The sequence below is a fragment of the Pinus tabuliformis genome, chromosome 5_1, assembly GCF_031772625.1.
Source record: "Pinus tabuliformis cultivar Carrire ecotype Pingquan chromosome 5_1, CPIR1, whole genome shotgun sequence".
NCBI classification, from domain to species: Eukaryota; Viridiplantae; Streptophyta; class Pinopsida; order Pinales; family Pinaceae; genus Pinus; species Pinus tabuliformis.
The window spans coordinates 578,177,524-578,192,300 of record NC_142305.1 but is presented as its reverse complement, the minus strand read 5'-3'; positions in this window follow the sequence as shown (position 1 = coordinate 578,192,300).

Sequence of the window (14,777 nt, the reverse complement as noted above, 5' to 3'; positions counted from 1 at the left end):
GAAGTAGTAGATTTAGAGGATGGAAAACTATGGAAAGAGGCCATGGTTGATGAAATGGCATATTTTCACAAAAATGAGGGTTGGGATCTGGTGGAGTTGCTGGCTGGAAGGAAACCCATTGGCAGCAAATGGGTGTTCAAGAAGAAGACAAATGCAGAAGGAAAGGTGGAGAAATACAAAGCTCGGTTGGTAGCAAAAGGTTATTCCCAGGTGCTAGGAATTGATTTTGGTGATATTTTTTCTCTTGTTTCCAAGGTAGCTTCTATTAGATTACTTTTATTTGTTGCTGCTTCTTTTGATTTTGAGGTAGAACAAATGGATGTGAAGACAACATTTCTTCACGGGGATCTGGAAGAGCAGATATACATGAAGCAACCTGAAGGTTTTGCGGTAAAGGATAAGAAAGAAATGGTATGAAAGTTAAAGAAGTCTTTGTATGGGTTAAAAAAGTCACTAAGGATGCGGTATCAGCATTTATACAGGGACTTGGCTTCACCATGTTAGAGTCGGTCTGGTCAGCCCTCCGTCAGAGATCAAAACTCTTTGTGCATTTCAATTTTAGGTGTCCCGCTCCATTCACTCAGCTGCATTTTGCTAGGGGCATGCCATGATCTAACAGAGAAATTCATGCTAATCATTTGACCTCATGTCTGGCTGTTGCTAGCTCAGGTCTTTTTCCAATAATCACCAAAGTCCATGACAGTCAAGGTCTGGTCCTTTACAGGACAAAGTCATTTTCTATGTTTGGGTCTAGGAATTCATCAATTTGGTCTTTGAAACATGTCCAGTAAAGCCATGCAGGCCAGAGGGAGGCCCTTACATAGCTATGGTTCAGAGAGCTTCATCATCACGTGGATAGACTTCGACTCTTCTTCAAAGCTCTGTTTTGAAGAAAAGTCAAACAAGGTCATTTATGATAAAATTTTCCAAAAATCACCAATTGACTTTTCAGATGCAGTTATGGTTTCCGTGGCCAAATGCTCTGTCATACAGTCCCTACAAAGATGTGCCGAAAATTTCATCATTTGATCCAAAATGTGAAAGGGAAAGTGAAAATCAATGTGTTCTAAAGTCAATGAAAAAGTGAAAAACACAACATTAGAAAAATGGGTTTTCAAAGAAGAAAAAATTAAACCCATCTCTTCCAAGGCTATAAATACATGTTTTTACCCAAATAAAAGGCATTGTGCTATTGCAAGACTTGGAGAAGACATTGCAAAGGTGTGAGTGTGAGATTTGAGTGTTTGAGTGAGTGGGAGCAGGTTTTGGAGGGCGCGGCGCACATACCCAGGAGCGCAGTGCACTCACCGGGCGCGGCGCACTCACCGGGCGCGGCGCACATGCAGCCAGCCCGCAGTTGAAGGTTTACATAGGCGTGATGCATACCCAGTGCGCGACGCACTGGGATTTGCTCGCGACGCACATAAAACAGGGGCTTTAAATCATTGCCAAAGCACTCCAAACTTTGGTGAAGGCTATCAAATCGAGAGGTAAGCCTTACAACATCACCTGCTCATCAAATTTTATCAATGATATGGTGTTTGTGGAGATGTTTGAATGTCACCCAAAAAGCATAAGGTCAACCATAAGAAAATCACCAAGAAAATGATGGCTGGGGTTGTAAAATTGTGTTGTTAGTGCCAAGGTTTCACTCCACTCACCTTTTTCCCCTCACCTCTCATTTGTCCCGTCTCCCCTTGATCATTTTTCCTAAAACCCCACCCTAAATCACTACCAAATCCTCTCCCCAAGGATAATTTTAGGGGCGAATGTTCGCCCTTTGGCAAAATTAAGGGGTTTTAAATTTTTAGTGGGTGAATATTTTGTATCATAGTAAATTTTTACAAATCACCTCAAATAACCCACCTTATTTTAAGGGAGAAGGTAAAAAAGGTAAATTTAGCCCTTGAAATTAGGACTTACAAACTTCCATTAGCCCATTTTCAAGAATAGGTTTTATTTAAGTGAATCCATTCGCCCATTTTCAAGAATAGGTTTTATTTAAGTGAATCCTATGGGCCAGATACCATATTTATAAAAGAGGTATGGTAAATTAATAAAAATATAAATAAATGAGAGGTATGGTAAATAAATAAAACATTTTTTATATTTACTCCATAAGTCACCTTATATACATATAAGGGTGTAAACAAATAAAAATATAAATAAACGAGAGGTATGGTAAACAAATAAAACATTTTTTTATATTTACTCCATAAGTCACCTTATATTTACGAACACTCAAAAAATGGGTTATATTTAGGTGAAACCTATGGCCAAAATACTATGGGACAAATACCATGGACTAGATTGTTATTAATACCATGCAAAAAAACATTATTAACCCTAATATTAGAATTAATAAAAATAAAAATGGCAGATGGTATTGACCCATGGTATTCACGTGGAATGTAGCCTATTTAAATAGGGGAATTAAACCAGCATGTAGCCTATGCTAAGATTCACTAGGACTTTACAAAGTTTTATTATTTAGTGAAAGACTCGCCAAGATCTTACAAGATTTTATAATTGAGTAAAATATTCGCCATGCCTGGTGAGAGATTCGCCAAAAAATTATATATACATATTATATTATTGATAAAATCGCCTTCCATTTTTCCTATATACCATGGAGATTCGCCCATTTATTATATTTATAAATTTAGGGGGGGTTCTTAAAATTTTCCCTGCCTCTCCCTATTCCTCCACTATTTGGTCAACTCCAAATCACCATAAGACCAGCTCATTGTGCAAGCAAGGCTGTGGGAGAAAGGTGCATAGTCGAAAGAGTTGAAGAGTCAAACGATTAGGAGAAAATTTGGGTGATTTCATAGCGCGCGGCGCACACACCAAGGAGCGCGGCACACTCATTGGGCGCGGTGCACACAGAGCCTATCCACTGTGTAAATCTGCCACTGGCACGACGCACTCAGGGCGCACGGCGCACTCAGGGTGCGCGGTGCACTGGGCATTGCGTGCGGCGCACAGGGATATAAAGCCCAGAAACCAATGAATTTGCCTAAAATTTTTTGGATGCTCATCAAATTTGAAAGGTAGGCAACCTACCTCCACTCTTGCCATCAAACTTGAAAGGAATAAACCTGGTTTTAGGAGTATAAATCAAATGCAAATTTTTTTATAAAGCAAACAAAAGAAGACACAAAGAAATCATGATCCTAGGGTTTATGCTACAGTGACAGTGCTGTCAAGGTGTTTCAAACCCTACCCCATCAACACTATACCCAAACTAATCCCAAATCCCTGACAAATCTCTCCCTTTAATCCCTATTCCCATTTCATCATTCCCCTCCTAATACTTCCTGTTTTATTGTCCCCTTGGTGGCAGATTTTCAGAGCAACTACCAGCTTCATTGGAATTCAAGGGTAGCATAAAACTCAGGGTACAAACAACAGTAATGGCATCAAAAGTTTCATTAGAATATGAGGAGGAGACCCACAATGACACAACTTTAGGAGAAAGGGCCCAAAGGAGACATCACTGGAGTGGCAAACATCTTAGAGATGAGCCAAACACCCTCACCAAGTTGCAGGCATGCCCTCTTGCTATGTATTGTTTCCTAAACTTAGCATGTTTTGAATTTTGTCAGAGGGTGGCAAATGTCAGAGTTCATCATGAATTGGCCCATATTTTTGCACTTCACCTACATGGGGGACAGTCTATCTTGGCTGGGGTCACTTTCACATTGACAATCGAAACCATATCAGTGGCAACAGACATACCAAACATTGGAGAGCAGTGGCACAAGAAGAAGAAGGTAGAGGGGAATCATTATGAGCCTTACGTCAAGGACAACTATTTGAGCCACCTCACGAGAGTTTTTCCGTTCAGATTTATGAAATATGAGTATGCCCCGCTCATGAAACTGATCATGAAATACTTCAGTTGCAAGGGGAGGTTTTCTCGCCTTTATGCCTACCACATCAGGTTTCTCATGCACTTTACTAGGGTGCAGGAACATAAAGAGGATGAGAAATTTCATGCAGCACAAGAACCCTCGATAGCAGCTCAACAGTGTGTATCATTTTGCCCTTATCCAGATTTTGGTGGACCACCAGTTGGGATTGCAGGGTATTGCTTGGGAGGAATTCATCTCCCATGACTTCTTCAGCACTCCACAGGTGGTTTCAGAGCTAGAGCATGAGGTAGGGGGCCCATCTCATCAGTATAAGCGACATGAGACTGCCACTATGCCAGTATACATCGCCTATCTGAAAGGAAGTAGACCCTTATTTGCACCAGCAAAGCGATTGTTATCTCCACCCGGGGTGGAAGGGGCCTCGATTTCGACATCAGCATCACAGGAGCAGGGTAAGAGTAAGGAGCCAGTGTAGGAGGAAGGGCCATCAGGTGAGCGAGAGACCGAGTTTGTTCTCCTCCAAGATGATGAGACAGATGGAGAACCAACAAATGAGGAGCTTACAGAGATCATCCAGGAGCAGCAGTCAGTGATTGATTCCTTGTCCCTTGACTTGGAGAGGGCCAAGTGGAACATGAAATACCTAGAGCAGAGAAAAAAATAGCTTGAGGACCAACAGACGATCATGGAGCTGCAAAATATTCGTGAGCATCGCCAAGCTGCTCAAAGAAGAAGGGTTGCGCTCACATCTTTGGAGCAAGCAATCAATGAGGATCGAGAGGCCAACCTTGAGAGGGTCAACATGCATTTGGAGAGGTTGCTGGACAAAGCTGACCAAGACCTTGCTCTGTTGATACATATGGCTTTCCATTACCGGGTGCGAAACATGAGTGCATAGGCCCGGATAAGGAACTTGAAGGAAAAATTGAGAAAAGAAACAAGAAGGGCAAAGAGGGAAAAAGAGAAAGATCGGCTTCAAAGCTTGGCTGAGGCTTCCTTGGCCCATCATAGCACCCCATAGAGATCCTCCAGCCCAAATTTCAAAACATTTGGGGAAATTTTGGTCACTTGGTAATTTTTTGGGGAAAAAACAGGGGTTTTCTCCCTGTGCGCCGTGCCACTGGCGCAACGCTAAAATTATAGGGTTCCAAATGAGGAATGGCTTGCAGATTTGGATTCAGCATGGAAAATTATGACTACTGGTGTACGGGAAATAGATTTGGGCAAGATCTGGGTCTCCTAAAGGTCAAAAAACACTCAAAAATGGCCTCTCTGCCACTTTTTTGACACACAGAAAGCAGTCTTGGGAGAATGAAGATTTGGAGGGGCAAATGAGCACCAAATTTGAAAATTCCAGTTGGTATAGGAAGTAGATAGGACAGGCTTTCCAGCAAGCCCACTTGGACACATTTTGGACACTTTCAAGTTCCCCAAAATAGGTCCCAAAGTAGCGCGATGCATAGAAAAAATGGCGCGGCGCACAGAGGAAAAAACTGCCAATTTGCTTCTGTTTCGCGAAATTTTGGTTCGCGACTTCTCCAAGTGGGCCCGCTCATCTACACTTCGGTTTTTTGGCACCAAAGGTGGAATTTAAAAGGTTTTTTCTCCAGATTTTCTTCTATCCAAGTGGCGAAGGAAGGCAAACAGTCACCCCAAGCCAAATGTCATGTTTGCAGTGCTGCACCTGTAGCTGATGGTTGGCTCTCCATCTCCATTTTGTAATGATTCGAGTAACTCCCCAACCCTTGGGCATTCTATCTCTTCCTCACACATTCTATATATTGTATGCAAGTTATTTGCAAAGGGTTGGTTGGCTTGTAACTTCTGGGAGACTGTGGGAAAGAAACTTTGTTTCTTCACTGTGTATTTTTGACAGAGAATTAATGAAAGGCAGCGGCTCTGTTTCATGAGATTCTTGTGGTTGTGAGTGTAACAAATGTGTCTCTTATGTTTTCATATGTATTTAATTATGTTTCATAATTCAATTCATGTTCATTTCCAGTGAAATTTTCTGAGTGAGATTAGGTAGAATTCAATTTTATTGCTCTGCCTGTGGGAAAATTTCATGTTCAATGTTATTCTTCTGTTGAAAAGGATTCATGTCATTATGCCCTTTTCACTTTCTTCAACAATCTATTCATGTCATGGTACCTCAAACTAAATTGTTACATTTTCCACCTACCTTGCCTCACAGAATAATCTGTGCCTTTGTATTAAATTCTATGTTCTTTGCTGAGCGCCGATCCCATAACATCCCAGAAGCTCGGTCATTTCATAAAATTGTTTCCAGAATCCCTATTCACTTACTAGCCTAAGGTAAACATTGCATTGTAAGTCATCTCAGACCATTTTCGATTATCTATTCACTGAGCGTGACTCGGAGAGAGCCCTCTCCTACTCTGGTAGGGCTAGCTACCAGACTGAGCGTGGTTTGTGGTTACCCTAATTTTTGCCTTCCTTCAGCCTGAGGTAGATTTAGGTTCTAACATAGTGGCGACTCCGCTGGGGACAAGTTGAAATTAAATCCCCTTGTTACATAATAATTCTAAGCTTCCGGATGATGAGTTTAGGATTGGAAAGGCTGAGTAAGTTGGTTGTGTCCTATGATTTTTCTCAATAGCACGCTGGCTTCGAGACGATATACCAGAGCCAATCCAGACCTGGATCCTCCTCATATTTACGAAAACCCCAATTTGATCCCAAGACTCCTTCGTTAAGAAAGCACCATAACTCGCGTGTTCAAATCCCATTCATGTCCCGACATTTTTGAGTATCTTGAAGAGCTTGAGTTTGACGAACGGTTTTAGATATCATTGCTTGAGTCTAAATCCGAAAGGGCTGTTGATTATACTGTCCCCAATCCGAAATTTATTGTAGACCTCGAAATAGAAAGAGATAATAGATTAATTGATAATTACATCGCAACACAGCCCCAAACTCTCATTGTAAGCCCCTTGCAAACTGTGCACACTCCTCCAACACCTCCAAGGCCAAATCCACCGAGAATGATGGTTGCCCATTTTGCACCCCTTGTTCTACCCCAAGTTCTAGATGATATGCCAATGGATTACCAAAGTAAAATCCCGTTTTTTGATGGCACTCCTAACAACATTACTGCTTAGCAACATGTAGAAAAAATGGCAGATTTCTATGAACTTCATGAGATTGATGCAGAGAACGTGGCAATGAGGCTCTTTGTAGAGACATTTGCAGGTGATGTGAGGAAATGGTTCAGAGGTTTGCCGGAAGCAAGTATCACTACCTTGGCTGAACTACAAAGACAATTTTTGAACCGGTGGGAAGTGAAAAAGAATCCCCTTCAAATTCTGGCTGAATATGAACAAATAAAACATAACGCTGGTGAGTCGGTCCAAGACTATTGTGTTAGATTCAATGCAGTCTATAACGAAATTCCAGATCATCTAAAGCCACCTGTGGGCTTAGCAATGATGAAGTTTCCAGATGGTTTTGATGCTGACATGGTGTACCAATTAAGAGAGAGAGAACCGGCCACAGTGGAAGACATACAGAAAATTTCGGTCAGCGTTGAAGCAAATCTGCTGTCCAAAAGAGCTAGAGCGAAAGCAGAAAAGAAAACCAGTGTGAAAGAAGAATCTTCTTCAATGGATCAACTTCTCAAAAAGGTAGAGCAAATGCTTGAAAGGGTAAAACTTGACAAGCTAGAGCCAAAAGTTAGGAATCCTAAATTTCATGGCCAGTAGCAGCCACAATATAGAATCAGACAGAGAGATCAGCGAACTCAAGAGCAGACAGCACAACAGCCGGTACAAACACCTTTGTAGTAAAATTTTGTGCATGGACCGGAGTCAGATGAGGACGGGAATGTAATAGGCGAAGAAAACCATCACTTTACTCTAGATGAGCTGCCTACTTACATTACCGAAGAGGAAGAATGTGCAGTGAATTCAGTCGCACACCAAGACATTGATTTTATTCTAGCTAGCGACACCATGTTGGAATAAGAATCAGAAGAATATCAAAGGGGGTATATGAATGCTCTGTCCGCACAATAGTAGCAATATTCACTTAGAAAAAGAGATGTGCCGGCCAAACCAATTCAAAAAAAGAAGGAGGTTGAAACAACAAAAAATGATTCATCGGCTACACAAAGAAAATGAAAGGAGGTGGTTGGTCCAGAGAGCAGCAAATCAAAATCAGCAGAACAATCGTAGCAACCAGCCACATCAAAATAAAAGGAAAGGAAAGAGATCCCAGTCAAAGAGGTAGAAAAGACTCCCGCTTTTAGCCTAGAGAACGTGATTTCTAAGTTAAAGGTATCCATCCCCTTGACTGAAATAATGAAGAACAACAGTTATAAAGGACAGATTTCTAAAATGTTGAATTTGGACCCAATGTCCGACATGGTAAATGTAGAAGATGATCAGCCTGAAATGATTTTTGGACTGACATCGAATGGTGAGTCTCCTAATAGCGATGTGCCACCCTTCTATATCAGTTTACGATTGCATGATTTTGTGTTACACAATGACATGTTCGACTCCGGAGCCTCTCACAATCTCATGCCTAAGGCTATCATGGATAAGCTTGGTCTGGACATCACCCGACAATATCATGATCTCTATTCATTCGATTCCAGCAGAGTAAGATGTATAGGACTCATCAAAGACTTGTGAGTTTGGATCAGCTTCCTATGAAAAATGTATTGATGGATGTGGTGGTAGCAGATATTCCTCCAAGGTTTGGCATGCTTCTTTCCAGGTCTTGGGTAGAAAAATTGAAAGGGACACTACAGTTGGATTTCTCCTATGCAACAATCCCGGTGTTTGGACAAATGAGGAAGTTATATCGGGAACAAAAAATGACATATATGATCACAAGCAAGGAGAAACCTATAAATCATCCTATTAACTATGTACATACAGATTTAGAGTCTTTTGTTTTGTTTTCAGATAGTTTAAATGAGATAGATATTTAGATAGTAGAAATAGATGACATTCCAGAAATAAAAGAAAATTTCAGAGAAATTTTGAAGAAAGAAAGACAAGAAAAGCAGGAAAATGTTGGGCAATCAGCTGAAAGTAATGGACAACAAGTAGACAAGGCACGGAAAATAGATTTCTAGCACTTACAAGAGGAGGAAGAAAGCTTGTGGACCATGGATTTCGATGGAGCAGTAGGAAATGATGGTGCTGGAATTGGAATTTGGGTACGCAGTCCTTTCTCCGCCCCAAACAAAGTGCCTAGTAGCGTGAGGGTTTGCTCTTACAAGTTGGCCTTTCAGTGTTCAAACAATGAAGCTGAGTATGAAGCTCTAATTGCTGGCCTGAAGATTCTTAGAAAGCTGAATGCAAAAAGGATTTTGGTATATGGCGACTCGGAGTTGGTAATAAAACAGGTCAGAGGTGAGTATCAAGCAAAACATCCTAGGATGCGGTCCTATCGTAATGTAGTTTTAGACATCTTGAAGTTATTTTCATAATACACCTTGACATGTGTGCCTCGTATACAAAATAGTATTGCTGATGCTCTTTCCAAGGCAGCGAGCAGCTTGAAGATCCCCATGAACTCCAACAATAAATTTGAAATCCATGTCAAGCACCGTCCAACCATTCTAGACAATCAACGATATTGGCAAGTGTTTCAAGATGATGAGGAGATTAAGGATTTTCTACTAAACAAAGGCAAGTTCAAAGAAACCTCAATTGATGTAGAAAATGATGAGGGCAAAGGGAATGGTACAGATGAAGTGCAGATCAATGAAATGGACGTATTGCAGCTGAAGAATAACATCATTCCTAAAGGCTTGATACCTCTAGAGGAACTTTTTGATCAGGATGATGTGGCCCGCAATCCAACATTGCAGCCAACAGAGAAGGGTGTAGAAGAAGTCAACATCGGTACAACTGCCAATCCAAAGCTGGTAAAATTGTCCAAAGAATTACCGCCAAAGATCAAGGACAAATACATCAGTTTGATGGCTTCATTTGTAGATGCATTTGCTTGGGACTATTCTGATTTAAAGACCTATGATACAAATATTATTCAACACACAATACCCATCAAGCCCAATCAAAAACCATTTAGACAGAAGCTGAGAAGGATAAATCCAAAGTTGCTGCCATCTATCGAAAAGGAGGTAAACAGGTTGTACAAGTCAGGTATCATTGTGCCCATCAGATTTTCAGATTGGATATCTAACTTAGTGCCTGTACGCAAGAAGACCGGTGAGATCCGCCTATGCATTGATTTCAGAAATCTAAATAAAGTCTCATTGAAGGACAACTATCCACTGCCCAAGATGGACCATATACTTCAGCGAGTAGTGGGGGCATCTCGTATGTCACTGCTTGATGGTTATTCCAGATATAACCAAATTTCTGTCCATGAAGATGATAGAGACAAGACAACATTCACCACTCCATGGGGAACCTTTCACTACGCCAAAATGCCCTTCGGTTTAAAGAATGCAGGTGCCACATTTCAGCGGGCAATGGACTTGGCTTTTGCAAATGAGAAGGATGTGTTTTTGGTGGTGTACTTGGATGATTTGATGGTATTTTCCAAATCTGATGAAGAGCACATGCATCACCTAAAAATTGTCTTTCAAAAGTGCAGGAAATATGGTCTATCGCTGAATCCTAAGAAGAGATTGTTCGCCATGGAGGAAGGCAAATTACTTGGGCACATCATTTCAAACTATGGAATTCATATAGACCCAACACGTGTGCAAGAAATTCATCAAATTGATTTGCCTAGGAACAAAAAAGAGATACAATCATTCAATGGTAAGATGAATTTTCTGCGTCGCTTTGTGCCTAATCTTGTAGAACACTTAAGAGAAATTACCAACATGCTTAAAAAGGACAGCTAGGTGAAATGGACAGAGGAGGCTGTAAAATCTTTCAACTTGGTCAAATTGGCCCTTTCTTCAGCTCTAGTTCTAGTCAGCCCGGACTACACTCAGGATTTCATATTGTTTTCATTTGCTTCTGAGCACACTATGGAAACAGTATTATTACAGAAGAGAGATGATCATGAAAGACCCATTGCATTCTTAGGCAGGGCTATAAGGGATGCAGCTTTAAAGTACAACATCATTGAGAAGCAAGCGTTGGCATTGGTGAAGGCATTGAAGGATTTACGGGTATATATCCTACATTCTCGCATTCTGGCCTATGTTCCTAATACTGTTGTAAAATATGTTTTAGTGCAGACCAATCCGGAAGGGAGAAGAGGAAAATGGATTATAGCCTTGTTGGAATATGATGGGGAAATAAATCCCACAAAGCTGGTCAAAGGACAGGGGTTGGCGAAGCTAATGGCCGAATCAAACTTGCATGCCTTGGACATAAATCTGATCGCTGCCATGTCCGATGAGAATGAGGAAGGAATGTAAATTCAGGTATCCGAAATGTTTGCTTTGTCCCCATGGTATTCAGATATAATATATGTGTTGAAGAATCTGTCACCACCGCCTGGCATGACTAGAAACAAAGCAAGAACACTCAAATTGAAGGCTGCCAAGTTTTGTATTTTGAATTCTGCGCTGTATTGGAAAGATCCAGGTGGCTTCTTGTTAAATTTTTTGGTGGAAGAGGAGGAAAAGAAAGTCATGAAGGATTTCCATGGAGGAGAGTGTGGAGGTCACCTTTTTTGGAAGTCAATAGCGAACAAAATTTTGAGAGCAGGGTACTACTGGCCTACTTTGTTTGTTTATGTGTATAAGATGGTCAAGCGCTGTCATAAATGTCAGATTTTCGAAGGGAAACAGAAATTACAACCTTTGCCACTTAAGCCTATTGAGGTGAGCACTCCTTTCCAGCAGTGGGGGTTGGATTTCATTGGGGAAATTCATCCCGCCTCTTCCGAACAGCATAGATGGATCCTTACAACGACATACTATTTCACAAAATGGATCGAGGCAACTCCCACCAGACAAGCTACAGACACGGTAATCATTTCATTTCTTAAAAATAACATCTTGTGTCGTTTTGGTTGTCCAAACAAATTAATCACCGATAATGCAACAACTTTCAAATCGAAAAGGATGGTATAATTTTGTCATAAATATCACATAATTTTGGGTCATTCAACTGCCTATCATCTGCAAGGCAATGGATTGGCGGAATCTTCGAATAAATCCTTGGTCAACATCATCAAGAAGCTGTTGGAAATAAATAAAAAGAGTTGGAATAAGAGGTTGGTCCATGCGCTTTGGGCAGATCGGATCAGTCAGAAAAAGTCCATTGGTATGTCACCGTTTGAGCTTTTTTATGGAGTTGACACAGTATTCCCCGCCTATCTTTCTACCCCGATGGTCAGACTTCTTCAGGAGGCTGGCAGTGAAGAAGATCCCATGCAGAGAAGGTTGAATCAAATGATCCACTTGCAGCAAACAAGAGAAGAAGTTTTCAAGAACACATCCAAGTTGCAGGAGAAGATAAATAAAATCTATGACAGAAAAGAAAAAGTAGATAAATTTCAGTTGGATGATGTGGTGCTGAAGTGGGATGCAAGGAATGAAGAGAAAGGCAAGCACAAAAATTTCAAAAATCTTTGGAAAGGTCCTTTCAAGATTGTAGCAGATATGAGTTAGAATGCCTTTCTTCTGAAGGAAATGAACGGGGAAGATTGTCCTGGAGGGTTGATCAATGGTTGGTTGCTCAAGCGGTACCACTGCTGATTTAGTAACACTGCTTCCACTGTCATTGTAAATACCATTTTTATTTCAGTTTGGTTTTAGTCTGTAAAGTTAGTTTTTGAGTTATTTCAATGTCAAGTTGAGTCAATTTCTTGGTCATTTCAGTTTCATAAATAAGTCAGAGTCCTGTGCTGTTTATCGAAATGATGACTCCATAGCCCAATGGACAAAAGGCACTGTCTAGCTCCTCCAGAGATCTGCTGTTCTTGGCACCTCCAAGGAGCTACCATCCCCCATTGGAGCCAATGTTAGAGTCGGTCTGGTCAGCCCTCCGTCAGAGATCAAAACTCTTTGTGCATTTCAATTTTAGGTGTCCTGCTCCATTCACTTAGCTGCATTTCGCTAGGGGCATGCCATGATCTGACGGAGAAAGTCATGCTAATCATTTCCCCTCATGTCTGGCTCCTGCTGGCTCAGATCTTTTGCTAATAATCACCAAAGTCCATGACAATTAAGGTTTGGTCCTTTACAGGACAAAGTCATTTTCTATGTTTGGGTCTAGGAATTCATCAATTTGGTCTTTGAAACATGTCTATTAAAGCCATGCAGGCCAGAGGGAGGCCCTTACATAGCTATGGTTCAGAGAGCTTCATCGTCACGTGGATAAACTTCGACTCTTCTTCAAAACTCTGTTTTGAAGAAAAGTCAAACAAGGTCATTTATGATAAAATTTTCCAAAAATCACCAGTTGACTTTTCAGATGCAGTTATGGTTTCCATGGCCAAATGCTCTGTCATACAGTCCTTGCAAAGATGTGCTGAAAATTTCATCATTTGAGCCAAAATGTCAAAGGGAAAGTGAAAATCAATGTGTTCTAAAGTCAATGAAAAAGTGCAAAACACAACATTAGAAAAATGGGTTTTCAAAGAAGCAAAAATTAAACCCATCTCTTCCAAGGCTATAAATACATGTTTTTACCCAAATCAAAGGCATTGTGCTATTGCAAGACTTGGAGAAGACATTCCAAAGGTGTGAGTGTGAGATTGGAACGTTTGAGTGAGTGGGAGCATGTTTTGGAGGGCGTTGTGCACATACCCAGGAGCGCGGCACACTCACCGGGCGCGACGCACACGCAACTAGCCCGCAGTTGAAGGTTTACACAGGCGCGACGCATACCTAGTGCACGGAGCACTAGGATTTGCGCGCGACGCACATAGAACATGGGTCGGAAATCGTTGCCAAAGCACTCCAAACTTTGGTGAAGGCTATCAAATCGAGAGGTAAGCCTTACAACATCACCTGCTCATCAAATTTTATCAATGATATGGTGTTTGTGGAGATGTTTGAATGTCACCCAAAAAGCATAAGGTCAACCATAAGAAAATCACCAAGAAAATGATGGTTGGGGTTGTAAAATTGTGTTGTTAGTGCCAAGGTTTCACTCCACTCACCTTTTTCCCCTCACCTCTCATTTTTCTCGTCTCCCCTTGATCATTTTTCCTAAAACCCCACCCTAAATCACTACCAAACCCTCTCCCTATTCCTCCACTATTTGGTCAACTCAAAATCACCATAAGACCAGCTCATTGTGCAAGCAAGGTTGTGGGAGAAAGGTGCATAGTCGAAAGAGTTGAAGAGTCAAACGATTAGGAGAAAATTTGGGTGATTTCATAGCGCACGGCACACACACCAAGGAGCGTAGCGCACTCATTGGGAATGGCGCACACAGAGCCCATCCACTGTGTAAATCCGCCACTAGCGCGGCCCACTCAGAGCGCGCGGCGCATAGGGCATTGCGCGCGGCGAACATGGATATAAAGCCCAAAAACGAATGAATTTGCCTAAAATTTTTTGGATGCTCATCAAATTTGAAAGGTAGGCAACCTACCTCCACTCTTGCCATCAAACTTGAAAGTAATAAGCATGGTTTTACGAGTATAAATCAAATGCAAAAATTTTTATAAAGAAAACAAAAGAAGACACAAAGAAATCATGATCCTAGGGTTTATGCTACAGTGACAGTGCTGTCAAGGTGTTTCAAACCCTACCACATCAACACTATACCCAAAATACTCCCAAATCCCTAACAAATCTCTCCCTTTAATCCCTATTCCCATTTCATCATTCCCCTCCTAATACTCCCTGTTTTATTGTCCCCTTGGTGGCAGATTTTTAGAGCAACTACCAGCTTCATTGGAATTCAAGGGTAGCATAAAAATCAGGGTACAAACAATAGTAATGGCATCCGAAGTTTCATCAGAATATGAAGAGGAGAC